General features: G+C 33.6%; 2 protein-coding genes across 3 annotated transcripts in view; one reads left to right on the top strand and one right to left on the bottom strand.

Moving 5' to 3' along the window:
• LOC114334513 (V-type proton ATPase 116 kDa subunit a 1) overlaps positions 1–6,329 on the bottom strand; it is a 189,568-nt gene extending 183,239 nt beyond the window's left edge. Inside the window, exon 1 of the mRNA XM_028284567.2 lies at positions 6,278–6,329. The gene's annotated coding sequence lies outside the window, so the exon portion shown is untranslated. The remainder of the gene's footprint in view (positions 1–6,277) is intronic.
• LOC114334514 (uncharacterized) overlaps positions 1–20,893 on the top strand; it is a 72,036-nt gene that overhangs the window by 33,426 nt on the left and 17,717 nt on the right. The window lies entirely within an intron of this gene.

The following is a 20,893-nucleotide window of genomic DNA, read 5'->3' as shown; positions in this document are numbered from 1 at the left end:
AAGAATATAGTCTCATGTAAATGGGTATTCAAGTTAAAAACAGGCGAAGATCAAAGCTCGAAGAAGTACAAAGCACGGCTGGTAGCAAGGGGTTTTAGCCAAAAATTCGGCGTAGACTACGATGAAGTGTTCGCTCCGTTTGCGCGGCAAGCTACTCTTCGAATTTTATTGACAGAGGCATGGAGAAAAAATCTCATAGTAAGGCATATAGATGCAAAAACAGCCTTTCTAAATGGAGAACTGTCAGAAGAAATTTTTATGAAACAGCCTGAGGGATTTGAAGAAAAGGATACAAGTTGTGTTTGCAAATTAAATAAAAGTTTATATGGTTTGAAACAATCTGCCAGAACTTGGAACAAAAAGCTTGATGAAGTTTTATCTAAAGAGAATTTTTGTAAAAGCAATATTGATACATGTTTATATATCAAGGTAATAAATAATGAAAGGGTTTACGTACTTATATACGTGGATGACATTTTAATAGCAGCAAAGGATACACAGGTAATTGATACATTTGAAGAGAATCTAAAATGTAATTTTGAAATAACGAGTTTGGGATTATTACAAAATTATCTAGGTATGAAGATTGAAAGGTGCGATCAAGGGATATACAGGGTGTCCCGAAAAGATTGGTCATAAATTATACCACACATTCTGGGGTCAAAAATAGTTCGATTGAACCTAACTTACCTTAGTGCAAATGTGCTCATGAAAAAAGTTACAGTCCTTTGAAGTTACAAAATGAAAATCGATTTTTTTCAATATATCGAAAACTATAAAAGAATTTTTATGGAAAATGAACATGTATCATTAATATGGCAGGAACATCTTAAAACAAAATTATAGTGAAGATTGTCCACCCCATAAAAAATTTATGGGGATTTTGTTCCCTTAAACCCCCCCAAACTTTTGTGTATGTTCCAATTAATTCATTATTGTGGTACCATTAGTTAAACACAACGTTTTTAAAACTTTTTTGCCTCTTAGTATTTTTTCGATAAGCCAGTTTTTATCGAGATGCGGCTACTTTTTTAATATATTTACATAAAAATTTTATGGGGGTTTTGTTCCTTTAAACCCCCCCAAATGCTTGTGTACGTTCCAATTAAACTATTACTGTGGTACCATTAGTTACAAACAGTGTTTTTAAAACTTTTTGGCCTCTTAGTCTTTTTTTGACAAGTCACCTTTTATCGGGATGTGGCTTCTTTTTCAAAATATACCTAAAAATGTAAATTATAAATAAATTGTCAGATTATTAAGAGGTCTCTATAATCATACTTAACCATATACAAATATGTGGTGTATTCGACAAATATTCAAAATATGTCGATAAATACTGGCTTATCGAAAAAGTACTAGGAGGCAAAGAAGTTTTAAAAACATTGTGTTTAACTAATGGTGCCACAATAATAATTTAATGGTAACGTACACATAAGTTTGGGGGGGTTTAAAGGAACAAAACCCCCATAAAATTTTTATGGGGTGCACAAATTTCACTTTAATTTTTTTTTAAGATGTGGCTGCCATAAGAATGCTACATGTCCATTTTCAATAAAAAATCACTAAGAGTTTTCGATATATGAAAAAAAATCGATTTTCATTTTGTAACTTCAAAGGGCTGTAACTTTTTTTGTGTGCACTATTGTATATAGGTAAGTGAGGTTCAATCAACCTATTTTTGACCCCAGAATCTGTGGTATAATTTATGACCAATCTTTTTGGGACACCCTGTATAGTTTAAATCAAGCCAGTTATATTGACAAATTGCTGAACAAGTTTAAGATGAAAGATGCAAAAGAGTCCAATATACCGCTGGATGTTGGATACTATAAGCTTAGCAGAGAGAAGCCGATGAAAAACAGTGAAATATACCAACAACTGATTGGTGGTTTATTATATATTGCGGTAAATACTAGACCGGATATATTGGCAAGCGTCACCATACTAAGTCAACAGAATAAAAATCCAAAAGAAGTAGATTGGAACGAAGCAAAGAGGGTGTTAAGATATTTAAAGAAAACTAAATATAAAAAGCTTATTTTAGGACAAGAAGGAACAGATAATGCATTATACGGCTATGCAGACGCTGACTGGGCAGAAGACAAGGGGAACAGAAAATCCAATAGCGGGTATATATTTTTATTACGGGGTTCGCCTATAAATTGGGGATGTAGAAAACAGAATTGCGTGTCTCTATCATCAACTGAAGCAGAGTACATAGCATTGGCTGAAGGCTCTCAGGAAGCAATTTGGTTAAAACAGGTTATAAAGGAATTTGTGGGTTTAGAGCCGGAAATAGTTATATACGAAGACAATCAAAGCTGTCTAAAACTTTTAGGAAATCACAAATTCAGTAATCGGACAAAACATATCGATACAAAGTACCATTTCGTAAAATAATTGCATGAAAAAGGGGTCGTTAACTTTAAGTATTGTCCTACCGAGGATATGATAGCTGATATGTTGACTAAGCCGCTGTATAGGGTTAAGTTAGAGTACTTAAGTAGTAAAGGGGGTCTGTTTGACTAATTCAAAAATAATTTTAGTTGCGAGGGGATGTTAGAATATATTCAACTATAAATTATGGTATTCTTATTAGTGTTAAAATGGACATAGCAGTCAAAGTGGGCGGGCTAATTCCCCGAACCTTTTAGGTCGAAAACTCTTACATAGGATTGATTACATGAAAGTATCGTGTTACAAGACATATGGATGTGAAAGCGATTTTAGTAGTTATGTATTTGATATTTTTACAGGAGTCTGGAAGTATACGTTGTAGAAGACACATCTTAATTTCTTTGTTTGTATATTATTATAATACGGTTCGGTTATAAAATAAATAGTTTGTTTAGTATTATTTGTACCTTTTATTATCTATTATTTCTAATAAAAATTAGATCTTCTATCCATGTCCGAGGTTATTTTGAAAAAAAAAAATTTCACTACCGAAAAGGGGTGGCAACCACCCCCAGGGTGAAAACGGAGTTCGGGTCAATATCACTTTTGAAGTTAAGGGTAGGATAAGCCTAATTCCAAAATTTCATGTAAATCGGTTCATAGTAAAAAACTTCTGAGCTAAAAAGCTTCAATGACTGCACTAGAGGGCACTTAAGGAAAATTAATATTAAGCTACCTAGGCAGAAGGTAAAAAGCAGGAGGAAATTACTGCGTTGCCAGAAAAAAACTTTTAGGTGTAGTGAAGACATGTCAACATTTTCACGAAATGTATGGTCGAATATTTCTTCTTCGAACTGATCGCACAGCTCTGAAGTGGCTCCTACAATTTCGTAATCCAAACGGCAAGACGGTAGTAGCACAAGAATATGATTGTGACATAGAGCATAAGAAAGGACAAATCCATTCAGCTGCATCGTCAAGAGGCCAAATTAGAGGAGCGAATCAGGGCCGGATTTAAGGGAGGGCAGGCTGGGCAGCTGACCATGGCCCCCACATTCTAGGGGGCCCCCACATTCTAGGGGGCCCCCACATTCTAGGGGGCCCCCACAAAGCCCATAATAATTTTTGTCAATCAAGTAACTGTGATATTTCGTTATATGGAAGGTTTCTCATATGCTTACTAAATCACGGTCATAAAGCAGAAAATATATTTATTTCTCGAATGACATTCTTGCAAGAAGATAATATTGATTTGAAAAACTGCAGGGGACAGTCCTAGGATAACGCGTCAGTTATGAGTGGAGAGGAAAATAGAATGGTGTTCAGGCTAAAATTAGATAACATAATATTTTGGTGTTGTGGATTCCGTGTGCCGCCCACTCTCTAAATTAAGTTGCAAAAGCTGCAGCTGAGTGTTGTCCTGCTGCAATATGGTATTCTTTGATTTCTTGGACTATATGAACTATATGTATTTTTTCCTTCCTCTACATACAGATACAACTTGTTAATCGAATGTTTAAAAGTTGCGTCTTTAAACGAGAGAGCAACGCCGACCGTAGTAGATCTATTATTGTTCCTAAAAGAGTAAATATTACTAGATATTCATCTAGTAATCATAAGGTCATCAAATGAATATTATCCAAAATTTCAGAAGACGATGAGCAACAATTTGAAACTCGTAGCGATGCAAATGGTTAGTATAATCGAATGTGTTTACTGGAGACAGGAATATTTTTGAAATATTTTGGAATGAAATCTTAGAGAGGCCAAACAGCACAAGTCGTATTCTCCAAGATACAAGTATTGATAGCACTTGGATCATTTAAAGAATTTATATTGTTTTAAGGAATATTTCAGAGACTGAACTGACAACATCAGCGAAATTTAGGACTCAAAAATTGTATCGGTATTATAGATCACTTCATTTCCTCTTTAAGTCAGAAGCTTTCTGCATATGAATCCATTCATTCCAGTTTTGAATTTTTACATTATTTGGAAAAGTTATCTCCCAATGAAATTGAAGCTCACTCACTGAAGCATACCGAAAAAAAGTTCCCGTACTTTAACCAAATATTTTACTACAAGATACAGCTCTTGTATTTCATAGTATTTAAAAATATATTTATAAAAGTACATCAACATTTTTTTTAATTTCTAAAAGGGAAAACTTTGTAGTTGGCTGTATCATAGTTATAACAACAATTTTTTAATGGTAGGAGGTAGGGCCCCACACTAATTCTGCCCAGGGGCCCCCACTGCCTTAAATCCGGCTCTGGAGCGAATTAGCCATGTGCGACGTAGTATTGTCCCAAAAAATGATCAATGACAACCTGAACAACTATAAAATGCCTAAGCGAGAAGGTAAAGGACCATCCTAATACGATATAAGTACATGTATTACATAACTTTGAACCTTCTGGAGACAATGGAATTGCCAGGTATTAAAAGATGATCACGACGTTGGCACGGAAATGACGTTGGAAATGACGTTGGTACGGAATCTAAACTAGAGTTAATATAATAATAGTCTCCCGTTTTATACCACTGACGCGGCTTTGAGATTATAGCAGGGTAGTCTGCTATATCTAGGGTCTACGGTATACAAGGAAGGTAACAGGGCCAGTGCTACGCTTCAACCGCCTATTATTACCCCTGGTTTTACCTAAGGTACTCATTTTATGCTGGCTGAGTCGACCTGGGGCCTATCGACATTTTTAAAAATCTCGCCGGCGCGGCGCTTGGTCTCGAACCCCGGCCTACCAGCATGTCAGGCATCCTACCGCTGAGCTACGCCGGCCCTACAGTTAATTGTACCCAAAAATACACTGAAAGAAATATTGTGTCAGTTACATGATGGTGCATCAGTTGGGCACTTTGGCGTTATGAAGACGTCACAAATTGTCAAGAATGGTTCTGTTGGGTAAATTCAAAAGCTGATGCAAAAAGATGGTGTCTAAAATCCGGATTGTCTATGTACAGCGGGTCATGGTAGATATAGTTGGTGAAAAGAGGAAAGGCATAAAACAGCAATGCGAATGCGAATATCTGCTACCAGTTTTTTAAATTTGTTTCCATTTTTGTAATGTTTTCTAAATTTCTAATGAGAACTTATTTGACATTTAGTGTAAATCAACCTAAATCTTAAGCTGTATTTTATTACATAATACCAAATAATAAAATAAAGTGAAGGCTGATAATATGACTAGATATACGAGGTTAAGTTACCTTTTCTTAAAAAAAAAAGATGAGCAGTGAATAGATTTTGTCTTTATTAACATAATATTACCTTCAAATTATTTTTTTTTTCTGATAATTCATATTAGCAAAACATTCGCAAAAATTTCGCGGATGCGAATGCGAATATGGAAAAATATGCGAATATTCGCGAATGCGAATGCGAATACGAATATTTGCTACATCACTAATGCCGAATACTGGATCGATCAAATTACAGGAATAAAAGACTTATGCATGAGGTAAAAGAAATTTGACTTTCTCTCTGACACTGCCAGATTTTTGGAGACGGATAATATACACCACAAGATCTTCCCTCCGGGGGGTGGGTCAGGACTGAAGATAATGGGGGGTGTTTATAATTTTCTAAGAATTTTTAATATTTCTAAGAATATTAAATTAAATTATTTCTAATTTATCAAAATATTTCTAAGAATTTTTCATTCAACAATATAAAAATAATATCAGTGGTAAATCAAATTTGATTTTAGGATAAACGAAATATTTATGTAAATAAGACAGAACCCCAACTCTGTTGTTCATATAAGAATTAATCACTTTAAAACATCTTACATAGCAATTTTTTTGAAATTTTAAATTTATATCACTATTTCCCTCACCCCTACTTATTTAAAACACTCACCTCTTATTGTTTTACCGTGATTAGTTGCAAACACATCGTTGCAATGTGATGAATTGGAAATGTTTGTAACGTGCCCACTGTATTCGTAATTTTTAACTGAAGCCGGGATCGCGTGCACGCGACAATACTTGAGCTAGGATAGACAAAATAATACTAAAACCAAAACTAGGACTACGATCGACCTGCCTTTAATAAAAAGCATACCTATTTCCTTGGTTGTGGAATGGCTAACTGCCGACGCTAATAAAAATATTCGCTATATAGGGTGAGGCAGATAACTGGCCTATTAGAAATATCTCGAGAACTAAACGCAACAAAATCATGAAAATTGGAATAAAGGGGTTTTGAAGGATGGTCTATTAAATGAAAATATTTTCATCTCTTTGCAACTTCCGGTTATACCGGAAGTTGCTTATAATTTCGTTTTTTTAAATGGGACACCCTGTATATTTTTACATTTTGGGATTCTCTTCGATGTCTTCTTTCTTAAAATATGAGGTTTTGTAATATTATACAGGGTATTTTAAAAGATAATTTTGTTTTTTTATTAATTTCGTAGCAACTTTCACACCCTGTAGAATTGTAGTAGTTTGCCATCTAAAACTCTACTTACGTTCACATGATTTTTAATATACTCTACTAATGTTAAGAATCATTAGTATAGCTAAATTTTTAATTTTAGTATACAGGGTTGGTCGAAACTCGGAATAAGTATTTTCTGAGTTTTTTTAAATGGAACACCCTGTATTTTTGTATTGTAGTGAAATGACATTTTATAGTACTTTTTTATTCCTTAAACATTCCCTATACCTAACTGCTTTAATTTGTGAGTTATTGGTGATTCAAACTAAACATTAATTGCAACAAAAAATACGTAAAATTTTATTAGGTTGGCCGTGAAAATACTCAATCCCAAATAATTTTTTAGAAATAAATACATATTAATCCAGACTGGTCCTTAAAATTACCAATAATGGTTTAGCTATCAAAATACCTACGTAGTTAAGATTGTTGGTGCGATTAACCATTAAGCACAAATTAAAGCAGTTAGGTATAGGGAATGCTTAAGAAATAGAAAAGTACCATAAAATATCATTTCATTACAATATTAAAATACATGGTGTTCCATTTAAGAAAACTCAGAAAATACTCATTCCGAGTTTCGACCAACCCTGTATACTAAAATTAAAAATTTAGCTATACAAATGATTCTTAACAATAGTAGAGTATATTAAAAATCATTTGAAAGTAAGTAGAGTTTTAGATGACAAACTACTACAATTCTACAGGGTGTTAATTTTGCTACGAAATTAATAAAAAAACGTAATTATCTTTTAAAACACCCTGTATAATATTACAAAACCTCATATTTTAAGAAAGAAGACATCGAAGAGAATCCAAAAATGTAAAAATATACAGGGTATCCCATTAAAAAAACGAAGTTATAAGTTGAGATGAAAATATTTTCATTTAATAGACCATCCTTCAAAACCCCTTTATTCCAATTTTCATGATTCTGTTGCATTTAGTTCTCGAGATATTTCTAATAGGCTCTTTATCTGCCTCACCCTGTATAGACCAAGCGCTAGTACACCCTCCGATTAACGGTCATGTTCAGTAGGTAACCCTCACCTGGCATGACTCAGCTCTGCATGTTATCAACCCCTATATTTTTGAAGGTGAAAAAAAAAATTAAAACAAACTTGTTGCTGTAAAGTTTAAAAAATTGATTTTTCCGTCTTTTTCGCCGTTTTCCGCCGTTTTCGGGAAGCACAAGTAGCTGACAGGTGAACCGAAAGATGTGTCATATGGAGGGTGCCAGTCAAAATAAGTGCAACAAACTTTATGGGGGTGATTCTGCATATTAAAATATTGACAGTTTGCTATGTAAATACATATTTCATGTCCGTAACTGTTTCGTTTCCGAAATACGGGGCGTTGAACTCTTTCTTACAAACTGACGATTTATTTGTTGCTCTGAAACTGGCTGAGATATGAAAATGAAATTTGATGGGCTCTAAGAGTCTTATTGCGCCAGTGGCGGCCCGTGAGGTAGTGCCATAGAGCCATGGCACTACCTTGCTAACTATGCAGAAACATATTTTTTATCTTAAAAACATCTTAATGCCTGTTAATTTTTTTGTGATTATTTCTGTGTAGCGCAATGCACATCTAACCACCGACTCTGGCCACCCACAGCTGACCGGATAAGGGATGAAGATCATGAAAATCCCGGTGCCGAAAGGTATAGTGGCACGCCAGAAAAGAGAAAGATGCTGTATGAGCATCCTATGTAAGTGACAGAGATAGAGCGGTATTGCATTTTTAATATACGTTTAAATTGGACTCTCCGTGCCAGGCTCGAAATCTAGAAAAGTAGATCTTAAGATACAATGTTTTAGATCTATTTCTAGTTTCTTTACGAGTTCGCTTGACGCTATTGTGTTTATTATCTACTACTGTATTGTATATTTGTGTTTATACTCTACTATATTTTTTAATTTGTAATTATTAGTGCATCGTGGTCGTGGGTGTCGTAGGTATATAAATAATATTTTGATTATTTTCTATGTTTAATTTATTTATTGACAATGAATCAAATTAGTATATTAAAAAACTCTTTTGGTGGTTTTTCGTTAGAAAAAAAACTTCAAAATAAAGAATTCGGTCGGCCTTTACCCGATTTAAAAATTGAAAAACAAAGTGGAAATTGACAAAAACTTCGCTGTCGTAAGTTTAATAAAACTATTTATGTTGTTCTGAAGCTATTTCCTTGTGGCATTTTTATAATTAAGTATTTTCTATGGGAAATAAGCCACAATTTTACTAAAAAATGAATTTATTAACGTTTCGAAGCCCAAATCGGGTTTCGTTGTCAAAATACAAAATACTATTAAAATAAACAAAAATGTTATTGTTAAGTAAAAAAATTCTTCTAATAATTTATTTAATCTGACTCATTTATATTGGCAATTCAGACGTATATTATACATTTTAAAGTAGAAGACTTTAAAATGATATCGCCAATATTTATGAGTTGCGTTCCTGGGACGACTTTACTAAAAGATAGTTCATTCGATTACATGAAATCAATCCCAACTCAAGAATATCCGTCACAAAAAATCATAGCATGTGATCTGTCTTTAAAAAGTCGCAAAAAAAAGATGACAGTAAAATTCTCGCGTTAGAGATTCCATAGTAAATCACGAGGGAAAACCAGGAAAAAACCTCGTGATACAAAACTATTTATGATAAAAATAGCTGGTTGTGTGGTTGCGAACAAACTAATAAACTGTTCTGTTTTGTATGCGTTTTGTTTGGAGGTGACGAGATATGCGATGCAGTTTTGTTGCGAATAAAAACAAGGTTTACCTTCTCCGGACATTTAGTTGCTTCTTTTATTTATGTCAGAGAAGTTTTCTGCTTATAAGGATAAGTTCCCCGAATCATTTCTTAATGAAACATGCACACAATTTTTATTTTTAAACAAAACTCGGCTTAAAACTTAATTACAAGTATTGTATCAGCGAGACGAATTAAGTACTACCTCTGGGGCTGTTCCGTTATCAGTTTTATTAAATGATGAAGGTTTAAAATGTACATTTGAAGAAACTGGTAAACTTTTAAGTATATTAATAACCATTCCCATGTCAACATCTGAATCAGAACGTTGTTTTTCAATGCTAAAACGAATTAAGACATTCCTCAGAAATACCATGAAGGAAGAACGACTAAGTGCTTTAGGTATGCTGTCTGCAGAAAGACATTTTGTAAATGGCATTGACAATTTTAATAATAAAGTCATTGAAAACTTTGCCACCAAAAAAGAAAGAAGGATGGACTTCACATATCGTAAACTTTAAAAGTGATATTAAATAACTTTTTGCGTGTGTGTAAATAATAGAATAGTGTTATTTTTATAATTTTCTAAATAGGCTCTAAAGACCAAATCGTAACAACAAACTTCAAGTACATCAGCAGTGGTAGGAAGAATGAAAGATTGACAGCATAGGATTAAAGGACGTGGTGGTCGGATGAGTGCGAGAGACGGAAGCTGATGCGTGATGACGAGCGACTGAGAATCGAGCAAAAGAAGGACATCGGGGAGAAATCATGCCCTAACGGGCGATTCCACCCTGATGCCCTAGTATGAGAGGGGTGGGGTTTAGCTGGTCCCGGCCACATCGGAGTTACGAAGGGCAGGGAGGTCCGATTTAGGGCCAAACTGGTCGACGTGACACTGATGAGGTTTCAGCTCAGGAACCCAGAACTGTTGGAAATGTTTACTTCCGACGCCTGTTTGCAGATTCCCCACCTAGTGATGAAAAAAAAGTACATCAGCAGTAAATACTGGTGGTAAGTTGAGTTTTTTTATTGTTAATTACTTAATTTACGGAACTGTTTTGATAAATTTTGGTCAATTTCTTGGCATCCCAAAAATAGTAATATAAGATAAAAATATCTGCACCTATTTTTTTTATTTCTATTTTATATCCTTTTTGACAATATCGTGAAACCGTCACTAAAAATTTAGGCAGCTGCCCGGATTCTGGCACTACCTTCCTAAAGTTATACGAGCCGCCACTGTATTGCGCCCGTTTTGATATACATTTAAGAATTGTATATACATCATTGGCGCACATACGAGTAATGTTCTGAATAGTTTAAAGAAAAAAGTAATGCGCCACTAAGATATTTTAAATAAAAAATTATTTTTGAATTTATCGTTCAATTTGTGAAAAAAAATCTCTTCTGCTTATTTCTCGTAACAGACAGCGCTTTTATGCCAAAAAGAAAACATCTTAACGTTTATTTTTCATTTCTTTAATATACTATCCAGAACTATCTAATACAACAACATTAAACTAGAACAATAACAGAAAGTGATACTAATATTTTTTCATGTGCGCAAATGTACAACAAATGTTCAAAATGACGTGGCTTCACTTCATGTGACTTCACTTAAACGTGACACAAGATTCAACTCTTGGCGTTCAATCACGAATTGGTCCCTTAATTTGTAATCTCACAATTAATCTTAACTTAAAAGCTGCACAGATATTGTGTTGAACCAGGTTCTGAGATTCTTTGAGCTGGATGTTCTGCTTTTTCCTGGACCTCGCTTTCCAAATATTTTTCCTTGCAGGAACACTATTATGTTGAAAATTCAACACCATAAAAAGGACAGAGAAGACGTAGCATTGCAGCATTTTTACCTTTATACCCAGGAAGAGGTTGTGGCTCTTGAAGAATCGGTAGCGCCCAAAATCACGACAGCCAAAATCCCGACAGCCAAAACACCAACACGCCAGAATCCCGACAGACCAAAATCCCGACATGCAACAATCCTCGCATAAGTAAAAATTCTGACCACTACATTTTGAATATTTATTGTTTCCTTTTCAAATGCAATACCAAATCATATTGTAGATTGTAGAGTATTGAAATCGAAAAATTATTACTTACTAATAAGTACGGGTACTAATTCTGTATTTTAAAAGAAAAATTTATTTAAACAATTCATTTTATAATATAAAAGCTATACTTACTGAAATGGAAGGTTGTAAGTGACATGATAATATATGTATATTATATGAAAGTAAACTTGAATTCAGGATTTGATTATACAGTAGAACCCCGATTATCCGTGCTCCTCGGGACCGGACGTTGGCACGTATAATTGAAAAGCACGGATAATCCGAACATTTATTTCTTATTGTAATACATATGTACGTATATCCATACATATAGCCCTGCCATAAAAAGACAACAGAAAAAATAAATCTTTCATTATGAGTCTCCCTCTCCGCGTATAGAGTTTCCGTCGAGTGATTTACAGTGACGCTATTTTGATAAAACCTCAAAAATGCAATTTAAGTAATAGAAAATCATAGCACGGATAATCCGCAGCCCGGATAATCCGCACACGGATAATCGGGGTTCTACTGTATATATATTATTGGACTATATATTGGCAAAAAATAATTTATTTCATATACCCATGTTAGAAATTAGAAAATTAGTTCATATTAAATGGTAAATACTTTTGTTTAGTAACAAAAAATAAAAAACAGGTGGACATAAACAAAAAACAAGAAATAAATGTAATTATATGTTAAAAATAAACTTATCAAACCTGTCGGGATTCTGACCTGTCGGGATTTTGGTCTGTCGGGATTCTGGTGTGTCAGGATTCTGGCCGTCGGAACTGTGGCTGTCGGAATTTTGGCTGTCGGGATTTTGAGGTAGACCCTTGAAGAATACCCCCATACGGTTGAAGGTGGATTTAGCTTTTCCGATACGCGCACTTATCTCTTGGTTGTTGGTCCATTCCTCATTTATTAAGGTGCCGAGGTAGTTGTAGTGCCTTACTCTTTCTACAGGGGTTTGGTTGATGTAGAGTTGACCTTCTGTTATCTTGTTCTTGATAACGATTTGTCTTCTTTACGTTTATATTGAGTCTATATTGTTGACTGTAATACGTGATCTTGTTCATAGGGTATTCTAGGTTGTCCACAAATAGTATAATTCAGTACCCGTTTAGTAGAACACCTATTTCAATTTCGTGCAAAGCTGCGATAAATATTCTTTCAGAGTAGTAGAACACCTTCTTCAGTTTCGTGCAAAGCTGCGATAAATATTATTTTCAGAGTAGAGATGTGAACAGCCGTAGCGCAGCGGCATGATACTGGCCTAATAAGCCAGAGCGCATGGGTTCGAGTCCCGGCGCCCCCGGCACAGACAATCCATTTTCATTTCTAAAAATGATACGAGCTGTTCACCGTGCCTCGGAGAGTACGTTAAGCCGTCGGTCCCCCTGGGCTAGTATACATCGACACTACCCTAACAACACAAAATATTCCAGGAATGTACTACCAAAGTTCTATCAATATTTGAATGTCCTGGACATTTAGGGAACGTTCGGTGAACATCTGATTAAATTATTCCTGGAATGTTACCACAAGACATTCTGTGAACATACTACCAATGTTCCTATATTTTAAGTTGCCAAATAATAAATACGTGTAACAGATATAACATTACAGAATAACAGATATAACAGAAACTTGTGCAAAAACGAAGAGAGTCATTTATAATTATTCTTTTGCGTTCATTTTCAAATTCGCCGCGCATGTATTTGTGCATGGCGCTTAGAGAGGGCATCACGTGACTAAAAACGACCAATGTCGACCAACGACCTCACTTCGGCGCTTCGGCCATCTTGGCCACCTTGCCCTTGCCGTGCGTGATCGTTGTTTGTTTTTATTTGTGCTTTTTAAGAATATTTTTTTAATTCGGATACTTTTATAATAACTTTAATAGTATTATTAACATAGTGCATACAATGGTGTCCTGTTCTCAACACAGTTGGAGTAGCAGAAGCAATGTAGATAAAAAATCTGCAGGAATAACGTTTCAAAGGTTAGTATGCAAATATGTAAACAAAGGCATGCCCCGTATTTCAGAAAATAAAATGCATAAATCAGAAGAATTATTATTTTATAAGTTAATAATTGGTCATATCCATTTATTATTTTAATAATTGCGAATAAGCCACAAACCTCGCTTATTCCTAACTAAAATAGTAAATATTGTAAAGATAATAACAAAAGGATTATTTGTAAAATTAAAATAATTCTTTTTCTTGCGTTTTTGCTAATGTATGCCTTTATAAACAGGATGGTAGACCACACACTATAATAGTACCAATAAATGAATACACAGAATATTATAGTCGGTTTGCTAAACTCAGTCTCAGTACCACTAAGACTCAGACACAACTGGCTAGTGATTTTAGTAAATAATTTTGCCAATTTGGTAAAATTGTCAAAAAAAATAATAACTAAATAGTTAATAATTACCAAATAGTTAGTAATTTTGGCAAAATTGGCCAAAAACAAAAAAATTACCTACTAAAATCACTAGCCAGTTGTCTCTAGGGAACCGACTGTACTAATAAACAATTTATAAGCTGTTTCATAATATTTTGTAAGTTCATTAATCATGTGTTTTATTTAAAACTAAAATTTGTTAATAATGCTTAGTAATGCATATATTTTGTATTTTTAGCTTTCCAGAAGATCCTGCGAAGAAGGCATGAAGTATAGATCAGATTTGTTAATAGAGGAGTATGTTCAAAACATTTTTTAGAAAAAGATATTGACAGAAGTTCACTTTCAACTGTTCGTTGTTTGAGAGACTGTGCTGTTCCAATAGCTTATATCACACAGGTAATATGCTTAACCTAATTAATAATACAGTCCGTACAATACACAGTTGGAAAAATGAAAGAATAGGGCTTTTCATTCACAGTCATTTGTTTCGAGCTTCTGTCACATGTTGTATAATCCGTGTATATTAATATTATACATGGAGTATAATAGGACATTTGACAGAAGCTCGAAACAAATGACAATCGATGAAAAGCCCTATACCCATGAACGATCACATCAATCAATTATTTTGTATTTGCTGTCTTTTTCTATAAATAACAAACGTTTGTTATAGAAAAAGATAGCAAATACAAAATAAGTGATTGATGTGACCGTTCATGTGTATAGGGCTTTTCATTCACAGTCATTTGTTTCGAGCTTCTGTCACATGTCGTATAATCCGTACATATTAATATTATACACAGATTATACAGCATATGACAGAAGCTCGAATCAAATGACAATCGATGAAAAGCCCTATTCTTTCATTTTTTGGACTGGAGATACCGTTGCACTTCATTATCTACATCAGAGATCTAAGTTGACATTGTTGCCCAATTACAAAAAATTATTGAATTCATTTTAAGTCCAATATATCACATAATTATTGCGAAGTAGATTATACAACAAAACAGATTAATATTGAATGTAAATAAATAAAAACATCAGAAATAGAAAACAAGAATTAAGTTATAATCTTACGTTAAAGTAAATAATAAAAACAATAAAAAAACAAAATACTTATTTGTTTGTGAAAAAGCTATTTCTTGGTGGCATTTTTGTAATTATTGTAACTATTTTAATGGGGAAATAAGCCACAATTTACTTGAAAAAATAACTTTATTAATGTATCTACTTCCACATCGGACGTCGTTGTTAAAATACAAAATGTTCATTATTATTTTATTTATTATTTATTTAAATATTATTTAATTTATTACTTATTTTATTATTATTATTATTTATGCATATTATTACCTGTAAATAATATTTCTTCTGATTGTTAACTGTAAAGGATAGAAACATTACCATTTATTTTATTTTCTTTTAGAATCAGCTGAGAGAAGTGGTCTACAAAAACTAGGAAGGAAACGGAATATGTGGCTACGAAAAGGCAAAAGAAAGGTTTACAAAGCAAATGTAACACATTTTTTATAGGAATATCAGTAAATTACATTAAAAAATGTATGAAAAGATTTTGTGCAAAAAAATGTTTATATTAATTTATCAAGGATGTATTATTTGGTATGACCACATATTGTCAGTGATGTGACAATACCTCCTATCTGTTTTTTCATGAGATTTGTAAGAGACTAAAAACTTGTTTGGGCCACCTCATGTTTCATATATTTTTTGACTTGTTTTGTAGTAAATTCAACTATCTATTTACTACAAAACAAGTCAAAACTTACGTATGAAAACAGGAGATGACCTTAAAAAAGTTTTTCGTCTCCTGCAAAACTCATGAAAAAACATATAGGAGGTATTTTCACATCACTGACGATATATTTCAGAGAATGTCTAAAAAATATACTTTGAATGTCCTAAGAACATTCGTAGACATTCATGGAATATTTCAACAAGACATTCAGTCTAAATAATATACTGTGAATGTTCAAATAACATTCGTAGACATTCATGGAATGTTCCAACAAGACATTCAAGGAATGTTTAAAATGTTGACACAGCACTTTCCAGGGAGGTTTGTGTGCTTTTGGGGACATTCCAGGAATGTTTTCAATGTCCTGTGTGTTCCTTCTAGGAACATTCCTGGAATGTTTTGTGTTATTAGGGTAGTTACTTGAAACAGGGTTGAAGATGTAACAAAAATACCATACGATATTATTGTTATTAGAATAGAGATTAAAAATTTGAGAGGGCAAAATACAGCCTTACCTCACTCCATGCATGATTTTCACAAATTCAGTGTGTTCACCTTCAAATCTGAGGTTTGCAGTCTGATTTCAGTAAAGGTTTCTAATTATTTTCAGATCTTGGTTGTTAATCCCTGCTTCTTTTAGTATTCGGATCATCTGTACTCGATCACCTGTACTCGATTTGGCGTGCTGTACTCGATCAAGTACAGGTATACAACCCACAAATTTTGCCGTTAGATAAACTGCCCCATTCATACCACTTGAATCCACGTTACACCTCTTACTCGCACTTTTACAGCATCTTTGTCCTCATCTGTCAAGGCCTTATGATAGCCAGAGTCGCCTGTCATTTTACATACTCACTTTAAATCGTTTAGACAACACATTTATAAATTTCAACTTTACAGAATAAAGTTTATTTTAAATTATATCATCTTGTAAGAAAAAGTTCAACACCATATATCTCGGAAACAAAGCATCTGGATAGGTACATAATAGTTATTTATGTATCAAGGGCGTAAAATAGGCGTTTATGGACCGCGACGTGTGAGTAAGAGCCCGAGCCGATAGGCGAGGGCTATTAACATGTAAGGAACATAAACGCTGTTTACGCCCGAAATACATACAAATTTTTATGCACGACTGTTTTAATGATCATTTATTAATAAAGATACAAAATTTCTTGCACGATCGTCTTAGTGATTATTTTTTAATGCTTTTTTTAATACTAATGGCTAACGCAGGTGAGAATATCCTTAACATAAAACGACATGCTGGTTGGAAGTCTACATCAGTAGCGGAATGATATATTGAATATTCCGTGTCAAATAAAATGAAAATCGCCCAAAAAATTGTCAATGCTGATATGTCATCTACAAGTTGCTCAGATTGCAGTCCAAATTTATATGGTGATTCTTTTGGGCATGCACCTTCCACAAATCATACGGAGTTATTGGAAGTTCATAGCAACTTACAACAGAGCAAAGTAGCAAATCCTAACATTTCTATAAATAATTATTCAAATTGTGTTATAAATATAAAATTATAGATGTAGGAAACTTATGTTTGATTGCTAAATTTATAATTTCTTTATTAAAATAAAATACAATAAATAAAAACTTTGTGTTTCACTAACCACACCGGCCATCAAGAGCAAACACTCTCTTATTCGAGTCTTTTAAACTCACTCCACATAAAAACTAAGGGATCTTACGGAATTGAATTTACATAGTCTTCAAAAAACCCTACAAAATTATTTTTGAACAAAATTTTTATCACCAAAAATGAACGAGCAATATTTATAAAACGATTTTTTTTTCTAAAAATTCGAATAGCCCGCTTGGGAGTGTAATAGAGAATTTTCAATGTATGTATATAATACGATAATACCACAAAACCGGTTTTTCGGAAGTAATACGGTAATTCGTCACTTTCTCCATTCAAATCGAAAAACAGAAAAGAAGAAACATCTGCTCATGTGTCTGAGTGTGTGAGTGTATATTTCGTTGATTCCTCGCCAATAAGAAGAAGAATTTTAGAGTGACATTTGAGCTTATTTGAGGAGTCCTCGACCAATAAGAGTTCCTCAGTTATAACTAGTGATATGCTCCGATATCACTGGTTATAACCCAAATGTTTTGCACCACCTGTATTAGCCTCAAGAACACTTACAACTCCCTCACCAGTTTTGTGCTTTTTTCAGATGAGACCAGAATCTGTTTAAATAGTGACAGCCGACGAATTCGTGTTTGACGAGTGCCAATAAGAGCTGCCATATTAGCATATGCCTGTTCCATATTTCCTTTCGTTGGTGGCAGTGTTATGTTTTGGACAGGTATTATGGCAGGTGGACGCCTAGAATTGTTGGTTATTGACCGGACAGGATAAAAGTTTAATGAGGTGTCAAATAAAAGCTTATAATCCAAGGATGGTACTAAAGATGAGAAGTTTGACATAGGCTGCCTGTCCGCCTGTCCGTCCGACCTGGTATAGTGACGGAGGAGTTATATTCGTGGACAGACAGACAGACCGACAGACAACCTAGGTCTTATTTCTTACCTTTACTACTATCCTTGGATTATAAACTTTCAGTTGACACCTCATTTGTCATTCTACCTGGTATAGTGACGGATGAGTTATACTTGCGGTCGGACGGACAGACGGACAGACAGCCTATGTCAAATTTCTCACCTTTAGTACGATTCTTGTGTTATAAGCTTTCATTTGACACCTTATTTGTCATTCTACCTGGTATAGTGACGAAGGAGTTATATTCGCGGTCGGGTGGACAGGCGGACAGACAACCTATGTCAAATTTCTCACCTTAAGTACCATCCTTGGATTATAACCTTTCATTTGACACCTCATTTGTCATTCTACCTGGTATAGTAACGGAGGAGTTATATTCGCGGTCAGACGGACAGACAACCTAGGTCTAATTTCTTACCTTAGTACTATCCTTGGATTATAAGCTTTAATTTGACACCTCATTTGTCATTATACCTAGTATAATGACGAAGAAGTAAATGTTATTATTCTATTATTCTTGTAGGTACATCCCACATAACAATTTCATGTTCTTAGTAGATTCATAGAACATACTTTTCAGAAAAAGTATATACTTAGAATATGCGTAATTACCATTGCGAATGTGCAGAGCATATACTGAGTATATACTACATTACAGTACTTAAACGTTCTATGTATATACTTAGAATGTACTACCGCACTTCTTTTCAGTATATACCAAGAACATACTTTTTAGAAGATTCTAAGGAGGTGCTATAAACCTTCTATTTATATACTTAGAATGTACTATCGCACATATTTTTAGTATATGGGAAGAATATTCCAAGGAAGTGCTATATACCTTCTAGTTATATACTTAGAATGTACTATCGCACATATTTTTCGTATATGGGAAGAATATTCCAAGGAAGTGCTATATACCTTCTATGTATATACTTAGAATGTACTATCGCACATATTTTTAGTATATGGGAAGAATATTCCAAGGATGTGCTGTATTTCGCAGAAGTATGTTTTCAACATCACCCAATCTCATCCTATAGGTTCTACCAAAGAATACTAAGTATTCTTTGGTTCTACTAATATATTATATTTACATATTCTAATTGCATATGAGAATGTAGTTATTACATTCTACAATATTACGTAAAAAGTAAGTATAAAATATATAAACTTTAGTTAGTTATATAGGTACCTATGTATAATAAATATTATATGGGTAAGTAGCCTATATATAAAATATAAGTTATATTTAGTTATTATGTGCACATCAAAATAAAAATGCTGCTTATATAATTATATAATAGCCAAATATATATAATATGTGTGTAAATTACTAAAATTTATAGGTATCTATATACATTATACATACTTTTACTTACTAGGTATTTAGGAAATATTGAAGTACCAATATCAATTTATTATTTTCAAACTGCTTTTTATGTTCTTAAAAATGTTTTAGTCCTTGTAGCTAGAAATACTTGGTCCTACCTTACAGCGTAGACATAAATGCATAACTGTACTGGAAACTATTTTCATATTTTGCTCTTTTGTTACCTACCCCCTTCCCTTGTGCAGGTATAAAATGCACTGCAAGGGTCAGAATGACAATGAATGGCCGTTTCCGGATTCCCGAAAATTATAGGTAAAAATACTTATGGTATAAACTCAAATCAAAATGGTATATTCATTTCAACTGAAAACGAAACGAGAATTTCTCATTTTTCTTCAATAGAATTAAGTTTTAAACTTTTTACCATACAATTAAAACGGTTAAAAAAAATGAATTAGATAGTTCACTAGTACCTACCAAAATACATAAATTTGATTAATTATTCTTAACGCGAAGTTGATAATCTATAGGCTAACATTATTCTTCTTCCTATAGGTACATACAGTATATTCTTTTTAAGATATTTTAAAAGTATATACAAGTATGTGTTAAGCATATACTTTTGCATATACTTACGCATATACTAAGAATATTCGATTAAGGTATATTCTAAGAATAAACTTTTACGAACATTCCGAGATACTACGTACCCGAATGTGCTCAGTATATTCGGTGCAAGAATATTCTTTGAGGCACATGCAAAGAACATGAAATTTAAAATGTTTTTTATGGTACATGCTATGCTTGTACTACGCATATACTAAAAAGGATATACTTCGACGAATGTTGGTAGGATATGCTTAGAACATGATGCGAACATCATTGTTATGTGGGATTTAACATTGATTGAAATTATGAAAGAAATATATAGAAAACAGCATGGCAACACTGTGATGCACAAACATAAAAATTCAGCCACATTCAGCTGTGCCGGCTGTGCGTTACATAGGGTGCTTTAAAATCCAAGATGTCCAACTTTGAAAGTATGTGTAGGTACTTTAGACCAGGAAGGATCTGTTTTTAGGTGGATGTGAGAGGTGGCATTCGGATTTTTGCGGATAAAGTTAGGTGATAACTTCGTTAATAATAATTTACTTATGCTCCT

Source organism: Diabrotica virgifera, chromosome 2, assembly GCF_917563875.1.
Source record: "Diabrotica virgifera virgifera chromosome 2, PGI_DIABVI_V3a".
NCBI classification, from domain to species: Eukaryota; Metazoa; Arthropoda; class Insecta; order Coleoptera; family Chrysomelidae; genus Diabrotica; species Diabrotica virgifera.
This window is presented reverse-complemented; position numbering and strand designations above follow the sequence as displayed.